Source organism: Euprymna scolopes, chromosome 35 (assembly GCF_053919585.1).
Source record: "Euprymna scolopes isolate OS-2025 chromosome 35, ASM5391958v1, whole genome shotgun sequence".
NCBI classification, from domain to species: Eukaryota; Metazoa; Mollusca; class Cephalopoda; order Sepiida; family Sepiolidae; genus Euprymna; species Euprymna scolopes.
Window position 1 is genome coordinate 62,183,421 of NC_136516.1, and position 19,994 is coordinate 62,203,414.

A 19,994-nucleotide genomic window follows, 5' to 3' on the forward strand; every position below is an offset into this window, starting at 1 on the left:
TTTTTTTTAATCCTTGCTTAAAAAATATTTTATTTAGAAAGGACATGGAATATAAAATATAAATATGGATAAATTCTTAACAATGAAGAATGGAAGTACCCATTGATTAGTATTTTTTATAGGTAAGTGATTTTTTGGAATGTGTGTGTGTGTATATATATATATATATTATCGAATTAAGTTAAAATTTGTTGATTTTCTTCAAATCTTTTTTAAAAGAAAACCGATTATAAAAACAAATATTGCATGATTTGCTATTAAACCAGTTATTTTTTTTAAATTTGGTCTTTGCTCCTTTAATTGAAGAAAAAAATTAGGGTTTGAATTACATTTTTAAAGTAGTTATATATATAAATAACAGGTTTAAAAGGAAATTATGCAATATTTGTTTTTTAAATCGGTTTTCTTTAAAAAAGATTTAAAGAAAATCAACGAATTTAACTTAATTCGATAATGATAATATATATATATATATATATATAGATATAAATTCCAAAAAATCACTTACCTATAAAAAATACTATTCAATGGGTACTTCCATTGTTCATTGTTAAGAATTTATCCATATTTATACTTATATTCCACTAACGGGGGGTACTCCGCGTTGCCTGGGTGTTTTGAGGTGTGTGTGCTCGGGCGGGGTGTTAATCAAAACATAAGAATAAGCGAAGTAAATATTAAAAAAAAAAACTAACGTAAGGCAAACGAACGATGTTAAATGTAAAAATGGGAAAAACAAAAAAAAAAACGCGAAACAGAAAAACGAATGTTAAAACTTCGTTAAAAAATCTGTAAAATAAAAACCAAAAAAAACGTGAAAAATGGCTGAAATTACCCCAGGGGGTACCTGGCGTGGCCCGGGTGTTTGGAGATGTGTGTGGTCGGGGGGGGGGGGGGTAATGAAAACCTAAGAATAAGCGAAGTAAAAAAAACAGAAAAACACACGTTAAAAAATCTGAAAAACATGTGAAAAATGGCTTAAATAACCCTGCTTTTAATATTAAAATTTAAAAAAAAAAGAAAAAAAAAAGACATTTCGCACTATGATTTGAACCCCAAACGTTTAGATGATGAGGCAGCGCTGTAAGCAACTGAGCAAAGACGACGTCGCCGAAATTGTGTCACTTTTTCAAATATTTAAAGTAAATCAGGTTACGACGTTGTATGATGCATGCGTAGAAGCGATCTCGTCATGAGAGGACGGTTTTTACTGCCCTCCCCCCCTGTAGAAAAGTTCTGATTTCAGGGTGAAGAAATTAACATTTTTGGCCAATTTTTTGATATTTGTCAGGCGATAGTTGGAAGTTTAAAATGATACCAATCTGGCGAAAATCCGTGAGCCGTGTGGAAAGTTTTTGCGGACATACAAACACACATATATACATACGTACAAACACTCATTTTCACTTTTATATATATAGACTAGCGGGGGGGGGGGTACCCAGCATTGCCCAGATGTTTAGAGGTGTGTGTGCTCGGGCAGTATGGGGGGTAATCAAAACATAAGAATAAGCGAAGTAAATATTTTTAAATCTATATATATAAAAGGCAAAATGTGTGTGACCATTTCGTGTATGTCTCGCAAAGGCTTCTTTCGCACACACTCCCGGGGGGGTTACTATCACTTACAACTGTTTATATACCCTCTATATAATAATATCTACGATTTGGGAAAGCGCGTACCATCTAGATTTACTTACAGCAACTTTTACAAAATTATTGCTATTTTGGCTTCTCACGTGTTGATTGGGCTTTTTTGTATAAAAAGCGAAACTAATTCAAAGCTAACATGGTGTTCTTGGTACCGCGCCGGGAACGTCCACAAGCAATCAGCTTTGATCTTCTGGACAATCCCCTTTAAATGGGGAGCTGGTTTCCCCCCACCATCATCTTGGGGAAGCGAAAACTGCCCTGCATTGAAACAAAGTAAACAAACCCCAAAAAGCTTTCCAGCTTTAAATAAAATACTGCTATGTCATCTTGTAACGTTCCAGCAATGACCTTATTTAGCGGCTATCTGTCAATCAAACCTCTTTCACTCGCTTTATAAGCCTTATTTTAACATTCTAATCAACTAATCAATTTCTCTTACTCCTGGCCTAGACGGTTAAGTGGTTGGCATTTGTTTAACCTCCGCGTCAAGGTTTCCGAATTCAATCCCGTCTCCCGACCAATCTATTTTTTTTTTCTTTTACATCTTTAAACACCCGGGTAACGTTTTTTTTTTTTTTTTTTTTTTTTACTTCGCTTATTCTTTAGTTTACCACCCCTATACACACAGTGTTTTTTTTTTTTTTTTGCTTTTTTTTTGCTTTTTTTATTATTTATTTTTTGTTTTGGTTTTTCCGATTTTTTAAACATCGTTTCAGGGTTATTACTTACTCCCCCCCCCCATACACACACCTACAAACACCTGGGCAACGCCGGGTACCCCCCGCTAGTATTAAATAAAAATTAAATATTATATAAAAAAGTTCAAACTTAAAAAAATCGAAAAAAAAAACACAAAAAAACTAACGTAAGGCAAATGAACGATGTTAAATGTAAAAATCGGAAAAACAAAAACAAAAAAGAAAACAGAAAAACGAACGTTAAAACTTCTTTAAAAAATCTGAAAACAAAAAAACATGAGAAAAATGGCTGAAATAAACCTCCGGGTGTTTTGGGTGTGTATTGTTGATCGGGTTGGAGGGTGTTAATGAAAACGTAAGAATAAGCGAAGTAAAAAAAACCCAAAAAAAACCCAGAAAAACGAACGTTACGTGAAAAATGGCTTAAATAATCCTGCTTCAATATTAAAATTTAAAATATCGAGAAAAAAAAAAAAAAGACGTCTTACACCACGATTCGAACTCAAAACCTTTAGATAATTACCCAGTGCTCTAACCAACTGACCTAAGACAACGTACACAAAGTTAGGTCATTTTTTAAAATCTTTAAACTAAATCGGGTTACGACATCGTATGACGCATGTATAGAAGCAACTTCTTCATGAGAGGATGGTTTTTGCTGACCCCCCCCTCCCTCTGTAGAAAAGTGCTGATTTCAGGGTGAAAAAAATTAACGTTTTTAGCCAATTTTTCGATATTTGTCAGGCGAATGAAACCGAATTTGTGAATTTTTGTTCTGTCAAAATTTTTAGCAGACATACAAACACACATACATATATACATACATTTTCGCTTTTATATATATAGACTAGTGGGGCTACCCGGCGTTGCTCGGGACCGTATAAACAATGAGAAAATTGAGGTTGATTTTGAACATATTTGTTATTCTTCGGATAGAGGAATATTTAATGTCTATGTATCATAAGCTTTTTCAAGCAAATGAATATTTTACCTACCCTAGGACGGGCATTACACATATCAAATAATTGTACCTTATCTTGTAAGTCAAGGAGGCTGTCCTATCAGCAGGTGCAAAGTACTGGAGCTGCTGTATTGCCATTTGGTGAATGGATTCTGGACCATGCAGTAGCTTCTGGTGGGGCCTCTCGATGCCATACTAGTGGGTAATTGTTACGGCTTTACCTTATCATTAGCTACAAAAAAAAAAAAAAAAAAAAAAATTCTTCGTTTCTTTTTCTCTCTTAGTTTCCCCTCTCTGTCCTGCTCTAAGTAAATCTGACGACCTAGTCCACAAATTCCAAAAATTCATCATGACAAGTTTCAAGAAAAAATACATGATTAAACCCGGTTCTCCAACTTCCAACGTAGACCCCTACTACCATGTCTCCTTCTCCAACATCAGGGGCCTACGTTTTAACCTTCCAGAGGTTGAAACCCAATTACAGGAGACTAAACCAGACCTTTTATTTTTAAGTGAAACTGGCATTGGACAGGCTATTTCCCTAGAAGAGTTCACAATTAAAGGATACTCTAACTTAACTTCTAAATCTGACCCCCAAGATCGCCATGGGCATGGAATATGTGCCTATATTAAAGATAGCTTTCCATGTGGTAGGGACATCTCCAGGGAAGATCCTAACTTACCCTATATGTGCTTCCGGGTTGCTTTAGCTCACACTACGGCATTTTTATTTACTCTCTATCGCCCCCACAACAGCGGAGTTACTATCTTTAAAAGCATATCTGAGAAAATTGACCAAGTCCTATCTGCTTATCCTTCAGCTAACATTCACGTATGTGGAGACTTCAATGTTCACAACGTCGAATGGTTGACCCACTCTAACAAGACCGATGATGAGGGGAGGTTCTGTCATGATTTCTCCATTGCCTATGACCTCACTCAGATTGTTCAGGAACCCACCCGTGTGCCCGACAATGACGGCCAGTATGCGAGCCTACTAGACCTTTTTCTCACAACTTGCCCTGAACTATGTTCAGTTTCTGTTCTGTCGCCTCTTGGATCTTCCGACCACTCTGTTGTATCAATTAAGATAAAAATGAAATGTAATAAGTCCCCAGACGTACCCCTCCATCGTACAGTATATCGATACACTAAGGCTGACTGGGATAGCTTCCGTACATTTATATCTGATCTACCTCTGCATTCCATGTTTAAAAAGGATGTGTCCTCTATAGTATTAGACCTGATGGAATGGGTAATTGTAGGTATTGACCGTTTCATACCCTCGAAAAAGTTTCAGCAAAAACCTAACAGCCAGCCATGGTTCTCTCCAGAATGTGCTGCTGCAATTGCGCACAGAAATCACTTTTTCCACTGTTTCCAACGTAATAGATGTATGAAAACTAAAGCCGCTTTCAGGTCTGCCAGCAACCATTGTAAGAAAGTAATAAAGAATGCAAGAGAGTTGTATGCTCAATCTGTTAAGTCCAAAGTAGCTGAGCAGCGGCTTGGTTCCCACCAGTTTTGGCAAATAGCAAACAGAATCCTGAACAGAAGCGTGTGCTCCATCCCAACTATTATCAATGGACCTGAGGTAATCTCGTCAGCATCAGATAAAGCTAAACTCTTTGTCAAGAACTTTGCAGCTAATTCTACCCTTTGCGATCAAGGCTGCCAACCCCCAATATTTCCTCCTGTATCAGAAAACACGCTATGTGATATACGTATATCTGTACATGATGTTGCCAGGCTAATCCAAAACCTTGATTCCACTGGCCCTGACGGTATTCCAATCATAGTACTCAAAAAACTTCAACCTGAACTAGCGCCCATACTTACAAAACTGTTTAAACGTTGTCTTAAGGAGAATAGTTTCCCATCTCCCTGGAAAATTTCATCAGTATGCCCTGTATTTAAGAATTCAGGTGATCGCTCATCCCCCTCTCAGTACAGGCCAATAAGTCTCCTGTGCATCATGAGTAAGTTGCTGGAATCTGTGTTAAATACAGAAGTAATCAACCATCTCAACAAGTGACACCGTTTCCGTTCTGCTAGATCTACAGCAGATGTGCTTACAGTTATATCTCATAGGATTAGCAAATCTCTCGACGGTGGCAACCTTTCTAGGGCAATTGCTCTTGACATATCTAAGGCCTTTGATAGGGTATGACATAAAGGTTTACTTCATAAGATCTCTAGCTATGGTATTGCTGGAAATGTCTTCTCAATTATTAAATCATTTCTTTCTGATAGGTTCATAAGAGTAGTAGTTGAGGGGCAAAAATCAGAAGCTCACAGTATTAATGCCGGTGTCCCTCAGGGATCCATCCTGGGCCCAACTCTTTTCCTGATCTATATTAATGATCTTCCAAATCACATCCTTACATCATTTGTAGACATCTATGCTGACGACACTACCATTTATGGTAGCACATCTAAGACAGTAAACGACCAAGTTCTCTCCAATTCTCTCTCCTCTGATCTTGAGCACGTAGTACAATAGGGCAAGGAGTGGCTGGTTACTTTTAATGCATCTAAAACCAAGCTTCTCTCTTTACATCATCAACATTCTGATCCACATCTGGCATCAATTGAAATGAATGGCTCTCGTCTACAGGAGGCCTCAAGTTTTGACAACTTCTTGGCTTGACTCCTGATCTTAAATGGAACACGTACATCCAATCTGTTGCCTAGGCCGCTGGAAAATGGTGGGATCTTTCTATCGATCCTGTAGATATCTCACTGCTGATGCTATTCTCTATCTATATAAGAGCCAGGTACGTCCAAGGATGGAATACTGTTGCCACATCTGGGCAGGAGCTGCTAGAAAGGACTTGGCCTGCCTTGATAGAGTTCAAAATAGACTTTGTAGCCTCGTAGGAGATGTCCTTTTCTCTTCCTTGCAACCTCTATCTCACAGAAGAGATGTTGCGAGTTTGTCTCTGATGTATCGTTATTTTCATGGAAAGTGTTCGACTGAGCTTCAATCTATGGTCCCCCCTCGCCAAACTTTCACAAGAAACACTCGTCTAGCTGTAAACACTATCAATAATTCCCCCCACTCTTTATCTGTGCCTAAACCTAAACGTAGATTCCATGAACAGAGCTTCTTTCTTAGAACTGCACGCCTGTGGAATTGTCTTCCGTTTTCCTGCTTTCCGGCTGACTACAATATGGTTGTCTTTAAGTCTAACGTAAATAAGTTCTTGATGAGCCGTTCCATATAAGTTATCAAATTTACCAAATTTTCATTACTAATGATTACTATATTGTCCAATTTCTAATGTACACTCTTTAACCCTTATCCTTGAGTGGCCTCTTGGCCTTGATAATGTGGTGATGCCTATGTAAAAAAAAAAAAAAAAAAAAAAAAAAATGTAATTTATACCATATATATGAAATAACGTTTCCTTTGCGGGGATGGGTAATATACAACACATATTTAAAATAATTTTACCTACCCTCGGACGGGTAATTAAAAAACATACATGAAACAATTTCACATACTATCGACAGGTATTGTACAACATGTTAAATAATTTCTCCTACCACCAAGGCTACCATAATTTTAAGAATGAAACAATTTTTAGAAAGTAGCTCGGGACCGTATAAACAATGAGAAAATTTAATTTGATTTTGAATATATTTGTAATTCTTAGGAGTGAGAAATTTTTAATGTCTATTTATCATTTGCTATTTCGAGCAAAAGAATATTTTTACCTAGCTAGGACGGGTATTAGACGTATGAAATAATCGTATCTTACCTAGGGTAGATAATTTACAGCATGTATATGAAATAATTTTACCTTTGCAAGGACGGTGAATATACAACACATATTTAAAATAATTTTACCTTTGCAAGGACGGTGAATATACAAAACATATTTAAAATAATTTTACCTTTGCAAGGATGGTGAATATACAAAACATATTTAAAATAATTTTACCTTTGCAAGGATGGTGAATATACAACACATATTTAAAATAATTTTAACTACACTAAGACGGGTAATTTAAATAGATATATTAAACAATTTCACAAACTTTTTTTTACCCCAAAACGGACATTACTTTCTCCAACTTATCCCCCAAAAGAAAACTCAAGAGCACGTTTAAAATTAACATAATCATGCTTCTTTCTACCCACTCCTACAACCATCACATCATTCCGGGATGAGTACATAAAACATTTTTTTTTTTTTTTTTTTACATAGGTGTCACCACTTATCAAGTGATTATTCTACTAATATATATTTACCCCTATCTCATTCAATCCCGGGCAACGCCAGAAATTTTGCTTATGTATATTTTATTTCCATCAATCTCCTTCAATCCCGGGTGACGCTGGGGATATTGCAAATAAATTATCTCACGTATCTCATGCAAGTTTGAGTAATGCCGAATATTCTGCTTTTGTATAAGTGCAGCTATCTAATACAATCCCGGTCGACGCCAAGTATTCGTCTATTCTGTATTTGTACCTATATCATTTAATCCGAGGCGATGCCAGGTATTCTGTTCGTATTTATCTTCACCTGCATTATTAAATCCTATATATTTCCACCTATCTCATTCAATGCGGGGTGATTCAGGGTATTCTGCTAATATATATTTCCACCTATTTCATCCAATCCTAAGCAACGCCAGGTATTTTGCTAATATATATTCTAACCTATTTCATTCGATCCCGGGCAACGCCGGATGTTCTGCTAATATATATCTTGATCAATCCAATGAAACAACTTGTGAAGCTTCTGTTGTTAATTTCACAGCTCCTTCTACTCCTTGTGAGTGGGCGGGTAATTTAGGAAATTCTAGTTTTGATTCTGTCATAGACGATTTTACAAGTTCTTCACTTGTAAAACATTCTGTAAGTGCAAACTCCAGTTTGAGAAAGATCAATCAAATATGACCAATGTGTGGCTGCATAATTGATTTCAGTCTGTTTTTTTTGGTGGTTCACTATTTCTGAAAAATGAAAAGACTTTTTTTTTTTTTTAAATATTTTTGTGATGCAATATGAATAAATCCGACTATTGTTTGGGTAAATTGAGATAATAAAATTTAATGGATGAATATTTACTTACCTAATGGACAAAATCTTTTTAATGGCCTCTTCTCTCACTTCCAATTCATCTGAATTTATTGAAATTATATTTTCCGGAAGTAGTGCAAAAGCACTATATTTTAAACTGTTAAAAACAGTATTTTGAATTTCAGTTGATTATTGTTTTGTGCTCTGAATCAGATTAAAAATATACTGTTGTTAGTTAAAAAAAATTGTCAGTTTTGATCTCGAACCAATTAACTGCATACACTTGGATGATAAATTTGACCAGAATGTTTAATTTATCATGGAGTGTTTGAGGATAGACACCTCTGGTCCATAAACACATTAAACTTATAGCTAATGTTAGCCATCTTGCTTGATTCAAGGGCCCAATTTTACAAGCTGCATATCTTGGATTAACTTCTCCTTGAGAAATGCCAACAGCATACTCACAAAGTAGCCTCTGGTCTCCACTTAAATTACTTGTTACTTCTGCTGTCAGATGATGATGATCTAGAGGGCCATTAATATTTGGAAATTCTACTTGAGGCAAATCTTGATAATTATTGATACAAAGTTTCCCCAAAGGACCAGTAAATGTTGTTGGGCTTCTTGTTGTTCCATCAAGTGATTTAATAGTATGTAACTTTTTGTTAATTTTTTTTTTCAAGAGCTGTAATAAGTCCTGTTTCACAGCCAGTGTTTGTAGTGGTATTATCAACCAAAATTGCCTTAACAATATCCACACTGTTATATTCTGTTACAACTGCGGCACCATCTTCAGCTAAGAGAACAACAGTTGCCCCCAGATTCGGTATCACTTTATGGGTAAGATATTTGCTCTTCTTTCCTGTTTTTCTGGTGAAAGTTAAGTGACGTTCTGCTCCTTTGTTTTTCACTATCTTTTTCTTTCCATTTTCATCCACAACTTCTTTGTATTGTAAAGTGTCCTTATCTATTCTACAATCAATTCCAACACAAAGTAGATTTTCATTTTGATGGACATGCTGCAAATTACTGAATAGTTTTATTCTAGCTTTTTCTATCAATTTTGGATTTATCTAAAATTATGTCCTTCAAATTTAATTTTGGGTGACGAAGGCGCATATGTTTAAGGTCCAGCAGAAAGGTATTAGCTAGACATTCACCAAGATTGGAAGATACATCACCTCTGATAAGTTCCATAGAATATCTTGGGATTTTTAAAAGGCTGTAAGGTCCCTTTAGCTGTCTTCCTGGATCAAAACTGTCATCTGTTGTTCCTTCACTAGAAGATGACTGTATCGAAATATTTGTAGAAACTTGTTCCTGTCTTTTGTTCTGCCTCTCCAGTTTACCCAATTTAGCAGACTTTTGGTATTTTTTATAGCATCTTTATCGATAGGTCCCAGTTGATAATGACCTTTTGGCCCTTTTTTCTCTCTGGTCTTTTAAGTATGCTCTGTCCTCTTATGGAACCTGAAAATTGCAAAATGTGCATGTTTAATAATAGCTTCATAATAAATAATAAATACAAATATTTTATTTTCCACAAAGGGAACATAATTGCAGATGAAACTATAAAATTAATCTTACCTTCTTGTTAGGAGGACAAGTGCAGACTATGTGCCTTGTTTGACAATTTTCTGTTTTGCACTTTACTGCAAAGTCATCACATCTCAAGACAGGAAGTTTACAGCTACAAGAAGATATATCAAACAGTCGGTCTAGCTGGTCCTTCATTTTTTTCACTTTGACAGGAAATTTCTTTCAGCAACCAATCTGTTTGGCCTTCTTATAGCAAAATATATTTATCTTCTGTCCTATATAACGTTCCCTTAAGGGCAATTGTGGATTAACTGCTTGCCAAATACTAATTATTTTCTTGGCAATTAACTTAGAGATCTGATTATATTTTAAGTTGGGATAACTGTTTTCGAGGAAATAACTAAACTGGATAACTTGTCGTAAAGTTGGGGGTGCTGTTTCATCCAAACGACAAGGTGGACCAGCAAATCTTTGTGAACCACGGGTTAAAACCGAACGTCGTGCTTTTACTGACATTTTAAATCTGAAAAGTAAAATAAATAAATGGATGATAACTGAATGAAACTGTTTTAGGCTATATTCCAGTTTCATATGTAAAAAAAATAAGTGCTAGTAATGATAAGAAGTAATGAAAAACTTTGTAGAGTTGAATTAGATGTATTGAAGAGACAGGACCAGACCAAACCAGATCATAGTAGTGTTTAGTTTAGACAATTTTTTAACAGACTTTAGCTCCTCCTTTTATAACATGAATTTATCCATAAAGTGATTCATTTTTGCTGTAGCCATGCCATTTTAAACGAGTGTTTAGAGTTTGAAAACCAGTGCTTGTGCATATATGTTACCACGCTATTTTTAATGGTATTTTCAAGTTAAATTTAATTTTTACGATATTTGTTTATTAAATTGTTAGGTGAAAGTACAAAATGGTTACAACACACCCTCCCCTACTCCTGTATTAATAATGGCTTTCTAAATAATAGTCATTTCAGCACAATACCATTCATGAACGAGTACCGAAAAACCTTATCTACTCGAGGCCTTTTTGGATACAGAGGAAAGATATAAACACATTATCGGATACACATTAGAAAAATTAAAGAAAAGAGTCGCAGTGGATGCGTGTGCCTTGGAGAACACCACAGACAACAGAAACGAGTGGCTATCTAAAGTGGACCAAGTTCAGGAAAACTTTGTTAAATTCCTTCCTAGAGATAGGGTGGCACCGCATGCTTATAACCTTATCGAATTCAAAGAGGAAGTGGAAAGAGATTTACAAACTTTAACCGCAGAGGTTCACAAGGATGATTCTCCTCCTCCCTTCATGCTCCCAAATGTAATGCAGCCATCTCAAGTTGACACCTCTATGTTTAGGCCTAAGGTCAAATGTCCTAGTTTTGATGGCCTGGACTTAGAGAAAAAATTTTCATTGAAAGATTTTCTCACTAGGTTTGACTATTGCACTTCGGGATTAAAATCAAGGAGAGAAAAATTAACCTACCTGAAGACTTGTGTTACGGGACGTCAGTTTCGGCTAATCCATCATCTTGAGGAGACATCCAATAATTATGATGCCGCGATAAAAATTCTTAAGGATAATTATTGGGATGAAGAGGGCATTAGAGAGGAGATATTCTCTAGCCTATTCAAACTGTCCACCCGAGGCAGGTATGATATTGAATACCTTAAGAACTATTTGTCTCAGGTTAAATATGAGTTGTCGGAGTTGGACTCTATGTTGAGATATGGATTTATGGAAAGAAATTCAGGCGTAGGGGCATTAGCGGCTCATATACTGTTCCAAAGACTGCCCAACCGTCTTAAGGAAGAATTAGTGAGGTCTGTAGGGGCACCGCATCCATCTTTAACTTCTATTTTAGATACGGGCATCAGGATCTTAAAATCCTGGAAGGCTGCACTCCTTGAAGCAAACCAGAGAGATTTGGATTATGGTAGCTCTCGTAGATACATTCATCCAGACAGAAAACCGGAGACAACAACACCAACATTGGAGAACTTCCATATCCAGGAGAGGCATAAAACCTGCAACCTTTGTTTGAGGGATGGTCATTCCACTCAAGTTTGTGAGGAATACCTTACATTTCCTCAAAGATGGCGTCGTTGTCGAGAACTCGGACTATGTTATAGATGCACAAGTAACAATCAGTGATTCTTGTCCCTGTAAAAGAAGCCCTAAGGGCAGTTGTGAACGATGTCCAGGACCATACACAATCATGTGCCCTATGCCATATACATCAACAAATGAATGTATCAATACCGGTTTGAGTGAGCAGCAGTGTATTTTGCCGATTACTACCATCGTACTACAAAGAGGGGACAAAGCTGTGAAGCTGCGATGTTTGATAGACACGGGTAGTCAAAATTTGTACTTTAGTGGAAGAATTTTGCAGGATCTGGCTTGTGACCCAAGATCCGTCTCAGATGTAAACCTTGAGATTGTGACGTTTCTAGGAAGGAAAACCTGCAATTTTCAGCGACTTACCACAACAGTGGAGTTGACGCCAGGGGTAAAGCGGCAGCTACCTATCCTTATTGACTAGGAATTAGACATCATTCATACAGTGGAGCATTTGCCGATTGTGGTCGAGAACCTTACGAAATTGGATTACACCCTGGATACAGATTTAGAAAGAAATGCCAATATAACTTTGGAAGGGTTAATAGGGGTAGACCTGTTTCAATTTATGGAACCCCTACAAATGATAAAATGTATGAATGGGAAAGCTTGGCTTTCTCAACGAGGAGTGATTCCTTTTGGGGATCCCAGGAATTTCATGTTTCCTCATCAAATTAAAACGATCCAACACAAGGTTCCAGTTTGTGGAGAAGTCATGAGAACTGTTAAGTGTCCGACCTCCATCGTTAATAGTGTTCTTGACGTGTGCTCTTCTTATTTGGACCCCTATAAAGAAACTTTTGAGGACAGTACTGTAGAAAGAGGTCTGGAGTGGATTTACAGTGTGGAGTCTTTGGGGCTATCAGAAAATGACACCTTGTCCGACTATGATGCCCAGAAGGTAGAGGAGTTTATGAGAAATATAGAGTTTAAGGAGGGACCGTACTGGGTGCAGTTACCGTGGCACACTGATAAATTAGCTCAGGTGCGCTCTAATCAATAAGTAGCCCTCAAGGTGTTGGATAGGCTGGTACATACTCTGGAAATGAAGGGCCTCTATGAGGAATATTTAGAGGTTTTTGACGAATAAGAGGCAGAGGGCATAATAGAACCCTTTCATTGTTCACCTAAACAGTTCCATAAACATGTTTGGATCCCTCATCGACCAGTCTTTAAATCCGAGAGCATAGCAACTACTAAAATGCGACCAGTCTTCAACTGTTCATTGAAGGTCAAGCGAGGAGTATCCTTAAACGAGGCTGCATACCCAGGGGTAAATTTAACCGGAAACATGTTAAATCTAACTCTACTCTTTCGGACTAATAGATATACATTATTGGGCGACATCAGGAAGGCATTTCTGATGATTAGATTATCAAAGCAATCTGATAGAAATAAGTTTTGCTTCTTTCTAAAACGGGATGATCGTCTGGTATGTTACCGTTATACGACCATCATCTTCAGCTTTAACGCAAGCCCTTTTATATTGAACTGCATATTGAAGTATCATGTGTCTAGATTTCCAGTTGATGAATGCACCAAACTGTTGAATTCAAATTTTTATGTTGACAATCTGGTCAGTACGAATAATTCGGAAGGTGTGTTGCGAAAACTATATCATGAAAGATTGAAGAAAGGAGGATTTGATCTTCGATCATGTAACACCAATTGCCCAAAGCTACAGGAATTGATGAGGAAGGATGAGACTTTGACAACTCACAGTTGTCCATGGGAAAAGGTTCTGAGTTACAGATATGACCCAGAGTCGGACTCCATCAGCCTAGTCCAGCGAACTTGTGACTCCAACTTAGCAACAAAACGTCAAATACTATCAGCTGCATCCAGTGTGTTTGACCCATTATCTTTGTCTCCCAGTCACCATTCAAAGTCGCATATTGATGGGAGAAATGTGGAAGGCTAATATTGATTGGGATGATCCCATTCCAAAGAAAATGCAGGAAAGGTGGAGATTACTAGCTAGTGATTTGTCGGCGCTTCATTCGTTATCGTTTAGAAGACAGGTACTTGATAGAGATACTGCTGCGGATTTGTACATATTCACAGATGCCTCAAAAAAGGCATATGGGTTTTCTGTATATGCAGTTCAGGGAGGTATATCTTCTCTGATTTTTGCTAAAGCAAAGGTGGCACCATTAAAAGCTAAAACTTTGCCACCGCTGGAACTATTAGCAGTTTTTTTTGGCAATTAAATGTCTTGAGAGCCTACCGAGGAACGAAATTTGGAAGTTTGTATTTGGCTCTAGATGCCCAAATTGTATTCACTTGGCTGATGTCCAAGCAGACGAGTCATAAAAACATTTTCACGAAGAATCGCCTCAAGGATGTGACACAGATGGAAGAAGTGATACTTGCAAATTACAACCTTGCTATCAGGTATAAATATGTGCCTTCCAATCAGAACCCTGCGGACCTAATGACTAGGGGACTGACAACAGCTAAATTTAAGGAAAATTTCTCCTTTTGGAGTGCTGGACCAAACTGGTTGTCTGGTGGAACTGTCTGTTGGCCTGATAGTACTTTGGATTGTCTTAGTGCAGACAACCAGCAAATAGTTCGTACGAACCTGTTGTACACCTGTAATGAGAACTGGTCTCAGCCTATTGTCGCCTTTGGCAGATTTTCGTGTTTTAACAAACTTCTACGTGTGGTCTCCAGAGTCTTCAAATTTCTATCCAAAGCAAGAGGCAAGGAACTGAACTATAAACAGGCTGCTGCTGACTACTTGTTCAAGACAATGCAACAACAGGCATTTCCCCTTGAATTGAAGTTCTTACATGCACCTCATGATAAACCCATTCCGAACCTTGTGAGTCAGTTAAACCTATTTCTGGACAAGTCTGGTGTCGTCCGCTCCAGAGGCAGGATCAAAAAAAATTTTACTCTACAATATGAGGTTTTAAACCCTGTATTGCTCGGGAAGAATCATCCCTTGACTAATCTAATTGTGAAGGATCAGCATGAGAGGGCTAAACACTTAGGTGTGCTGGATCAAAAAAAATTTAGTAGAATCAGGATGTCAGGATTTTGGATACCTCAAGGCAGACAGGCTGTGAAGGGAATATTGAAGGACTGTTTTATTTGTCAGAAAATCTACTCGATACATTTTCCGTATCCTAAGATGACAGACCTGCCTAAACATAGAGTAAATCTGGTAAGACCATTCTTACATACAGGGATAGATTATACGGGACACCTGTGGGTTCAAAACCAAAATCTTCAATCTAAGGTTTACATTCTCATATTTACGTGCTTGGAAATCAGAGCGGTGCATTTAGAACTGGTTGAGGACATGACAGTGCACACATTTATACTGGCCTTCATTAGGTTTTCGAACATGTGGGGCTTGCCTTCTCACATATATAGTGACAATGCAAAGTCATTTCTTGTGGAGTTAGTTTACTAAATCAGGCCCTAACTTCTTCCGAATTTAATGATAAATTTTGGCAGTATAATATAAAGCATGTTAAGATCCCTCTTCATTCGGCTTGGTATGGAGGAGTTTGGGAACGCATGATTAAAACATCAAAGGAATGCTTCTATAAAACTGTTGGAAGGTCTATTTTCAGTCAATCTGAGCTGTGGACAGCCATTTCAGATGTCCAACGGGCAGTGAACAATAGACCACTAACCTATGTGAGTTCGAATGACTCTGGACTGGAGATAATTACGCCCAATCACTTCCTTCACCCAGATCAAAACCCTGGACTTCTTCTTAGATTGGAGATTCAACCAATTAATAAAGGGGAACTGCCGTCCAGACAGATATTGTTTTCTTTTTATTTATTTTTTTTTTATTCAATTTTCACCCCAAACAAGGCACAGTGCCACTTTGAAGCAGGGGGCTACTATTAGGGACTTAATTAGCGGGGTCATTATGAAGGGAGAAGAGTAGAAAGATGTTTGTTAACATTACACTTGAACTTCTGCATATCATTGCAGTTGGGAAAGCAGAATCCCGAAAGGGAGTTCCAAAGACCCGCAGTTCTGGGGAAGAAACTATTGGAGTAAAAGGCTTTCTTGCACCTAGGGATCTCTACTGTAAGGGGATGAGACTTAGTAGCTTGTCGGGTTTGTCGGAGGTAGTTACGTCGGGGAGGTACAAGTGTTTGCAGTTCGTCAGAGCATTCACCATTAAAGTATTTGTAGAACAGGCAGAGGGATGCACCATCTTGTTGATGGGACAGAGGCTGAAGCCTAGATGACAGTTCTGGACCTATCAGGTTGGCGACTCTCTTTTGAACCCTGTCCAGGAGCGAGAGACAAGCAGCAAATGCACCAAACCAGATGTGACAACAGTACTCCATACATGGGCGAATGGTTGCCTTATAGAGGTATAGGATACTGTCAGGCGTAAGTAGTTTTCTAGCACGGTAGAGGGAGCCAACCTTCCTTGCAGCAGCCTTGGCAATGCTCTCAATGTATCTATTCCAGTTCATATTCCCTGTAAACGTTAGGCCGAGGAGTTTAAAAGAAGTACTTTCAGGCAATGTGTTCTTGGCCATTGCTATTGGTGGTAGAGAAGGTTTCTTGTAGTTATTGAAGGAAACAAGCTTAGTCTTAGCAGCATTGAATGTGACCAACCATTTTTGTCCCCATTCCACTATGGATTGGAGGTCATCCTCTAGTGTTTCTGCCATTTCCTGTGATATGCGTTCATTTGTTTTCCCCTCATATCTGTTATAGAGAGTGGTGTCATCGGCAAATATACCCATCTCCGAAACAATTTTATCAGGGAGGTTATTTATGAATATCAGGAATAATAGAGGTCCAAGGATAGACCCCTGAGGTACTCCCGCATTTATGTCATATTGTTTGGATGTACGACCGTCGAGGACAACTTTGATTTTTCTATTACTTAAGAAGGGTTTAATTACATTATGAATTCTTCCAGTGATTCCATATGATCTCATTTTCCTTAGAAGACCATCGTGCCATACCCTGTCAAAAGCCTTAGATATATCAAGGGCCACCGCTCTACCCTCCCCTGTTTTATCCAATGAACGGTATATACGTTCAGAAACTACAGTTACGATATCTGCTGTTGTTGGAATCTTTGAAGAACCGGGATGAGCTGCTCAAGGAGTTTAAACGGATATGGCACAAGGATTACTTACTCTCTCTTCGAGAACGTAAACAAGATCGTTATCCAACTATATCTAATAAGGTACGGCCTGGAGATATTGTGACGATAAAACTCCCGAACAAGTCTCGACCCTTCTGGGCATTGGGGAGAGTAGAAGAATTGTTTCCGGGAGACGATGGTATGGTACGATCGGCACAGATACGACGGGGTGATGGGAGTGTGAAAACATATTCTCTTAAACATCTATATCATGCGGAATATGAACCACAAGAGGATGGTCCGGAACCTTGTTATGATGACTGGGAGTCCATAGAAGGAATTTCTTGGTCAGAAACCAGTTTTGAGGAACCCACTTTAGTACAGGAGAGTGAGCAGGTTTGGATTTGTCCCGGATGTAATAAACCTGATGACGGATCGGCCATGATCTGCTGTGATCAATGTGATAACTGGTTCCATTTTAGATACGTTGGGATCAGTGCAGCTCCGCCAGATGAAAAGGATTGGGTTTGTCACCACTGCTCTGGGGATCAAGAATGAGGAATATGTATATTGAGAAAGCTTTACAAAATCAGTAACAATTGATTTTGTTTTCTGTTGAGTGGGAGTGTATTGAGAAAACTTGAAGCACTTACCTGCGACTCTCAGGAAGAGTGGCAGCAGAAGCCTTTTGTGTGGGTGATGACTCTTTTTATATTGGTAGTTGTTACGTTTAACTTATTTGATTGGCTAACTGGATTATAAGAGGGATGGAGTGAACTGAATTTTGGTTGTGATTTCAGTTTGGGATTGGAGTTGAAGGAAATCGAATTGTTACCCTTATTACCAGACCGACAAGATTCTACAATTTTTACCTAGTCACAGGTCGCAACAAACCATTGTTGCAAAATCCTTGTTAACCTCTACCTTTCAGTGCAGAAAATCCCCACAGTATAATCACAGATTTCAAGGTAGTTCTACTAAAATAGCCATATTTTTCAAACCAAAGCACTTCAAGACTTCAAAATAATACTGTTTTGTTCGGAAATGAATAGACTTTCAAATGAATTAATAAATATGAATGTACATTATATATTTTAATAGTTTTAAGCAAATAAAGTGATAAAAATGTGAACGTCACAAAATGGCGTTTTCAGTAAGGTTTTGTAATGACCCTCTCTGTTTTCTAAAGGCCCGTACCATGATTGTGTGAAGAATTTCGTCATGAAATTTAGAAAACAATCAGAAGAGGAGTTAATCTAATTAATAATATTGAATATTTATCTTCCCGAAATCGAGCAAATTGAATAGACAGGCGAGCTTGGTTGTTAACTGTGAGATATTACGATTTATATGTGATATAAAAAGTTTTAAAAAGTTGTTAAGCGAGCGACCGCTTCTCTGAAAAAAGCCTTTTGTTGACATACAGAAAAAGCGAACATACATACATACATACATACATACATTTTCGCTTTTATATATATATAGATGTAACATGTTTATTCAGCTCGAAAAACAGTGTTTACCAATGTATTCAAAAATTTGAAATGGCGGCCAACTCTCTCTTTGAGGCGATAAGTTGAGGAAAATGAGTTATAAATAAAAAACTAGACAAAATACTGTTAGAAACTTGCTCAATATATGTTACCATGACATAGGCGGATATATATTCGGTGCGTTTTTAACAGTATTTTAACTAGTTTTTTATTTTTAACTCATTTTCCCAAACTTACCGTGTGAAAGAGATAGTCGGCCGCCATTTTTAACTTTCCAATACATCGGTAAGTATTGTATGTTTTTCGAGCTGAATAAACATGTTTCATTAAATAAAAACACTAAAAACATATCCAGTTAGGTAAAAAAGTAACTTATCTTGCCTTTGATAACATTTATTTATGTATTTGCTTTCTGATAACTTTTTCGAATCTATGTGTACAGTAATACAAACCCCGTTATTTTTTTTTCTACTTATTAAACGAAAGGTATTTTTGCAACCTGCTTCAACGTTGTATAAACGGCCTATGGAATAAATACCTTCAACCTCGAAAATAGAAATCAACAAATTTATGGAATTTTCTTCGAAATTTCGTAGTGCAGTTTCTTATTAAATTAAAACTAAATATAACATTTGCTGACTTATTTACCTGTCGAACACACACACACACATGTATATATAACTTTGTGTAAGATATTTATTTGAAATTAAATTTTTGTGAAACTAACCGCCCCCCCCCCTCTAATATTGTTTTTGTTTCTGTCAAGTCTTCAGTATGTTCACACACAATTTTCTTTAGCCTTACAATTAATTAAAAGTCCGAATGGCAACCCTTCCCATATTCTCATTGCATAGAAACCCTCTTAAAACCACACATAATCATCTTAAAAAAAAAACAAAAAGCATACAGGATTTATCTCCCATAAAAAAAAAACAACAGTTAACTGCCCTAAAATGCTAGAAGGACTTGTAATGGGGAATTATTTTACATTAAATTTTAAAATAATCTTTCATGGCATTTCATATATAATTGTCTAAAAAGGTAGAATCACATTTTGGAGGGGTGGTCAGAAGGGGGTTAGGTGGGGTTAAACAGGTGTTAATCTACAATAATACCAAAGAAATATTGCAATATATTCATTTTTAAATGGTCCTATGTTTAGATTTAAGTTTTTTGTACATAAAGCACATTACAATTCAACTTTGAGTTCTCCAACTTCTTTTCTGTTTATGGATACATGGCATTTTTAAGGAATTGCAGCATATTTATGCACATTTACTGCAGATTATTTGGAAACCATGAACTTTTGGATATTTTCAGTTGCATATTCTGATTCCTTGTACAAAAAAAAACACTTATATGGTAAATGTCATTGCTTAGTCTTGTGTTTTA

The 19,994-nt window shown here is 37.2% G+C and overlaps 1 protein-coding gene across 4 annotated transcripts in view; it reads left to right on the forward strand.

Annotated features, from left to right (window-relative positions):
* The window catches only part of LOC145259882 (FAST kinase domain-containing protein 3, mitochondrial-like), a gene marked incomplete at its 3' end in the record, with an annotated part of 232,796 nt that overhangs the window by 44,937 nt on the left and 167,865 nt on the right, over window positions 1-19,994 (forward strand). The window contains 1 exon segment of one of the 4 annotated variants that reach the window (XM_080117762.1): window positions 9,034-9,190. 4 annotated transcript variants of the gene reach the window in all.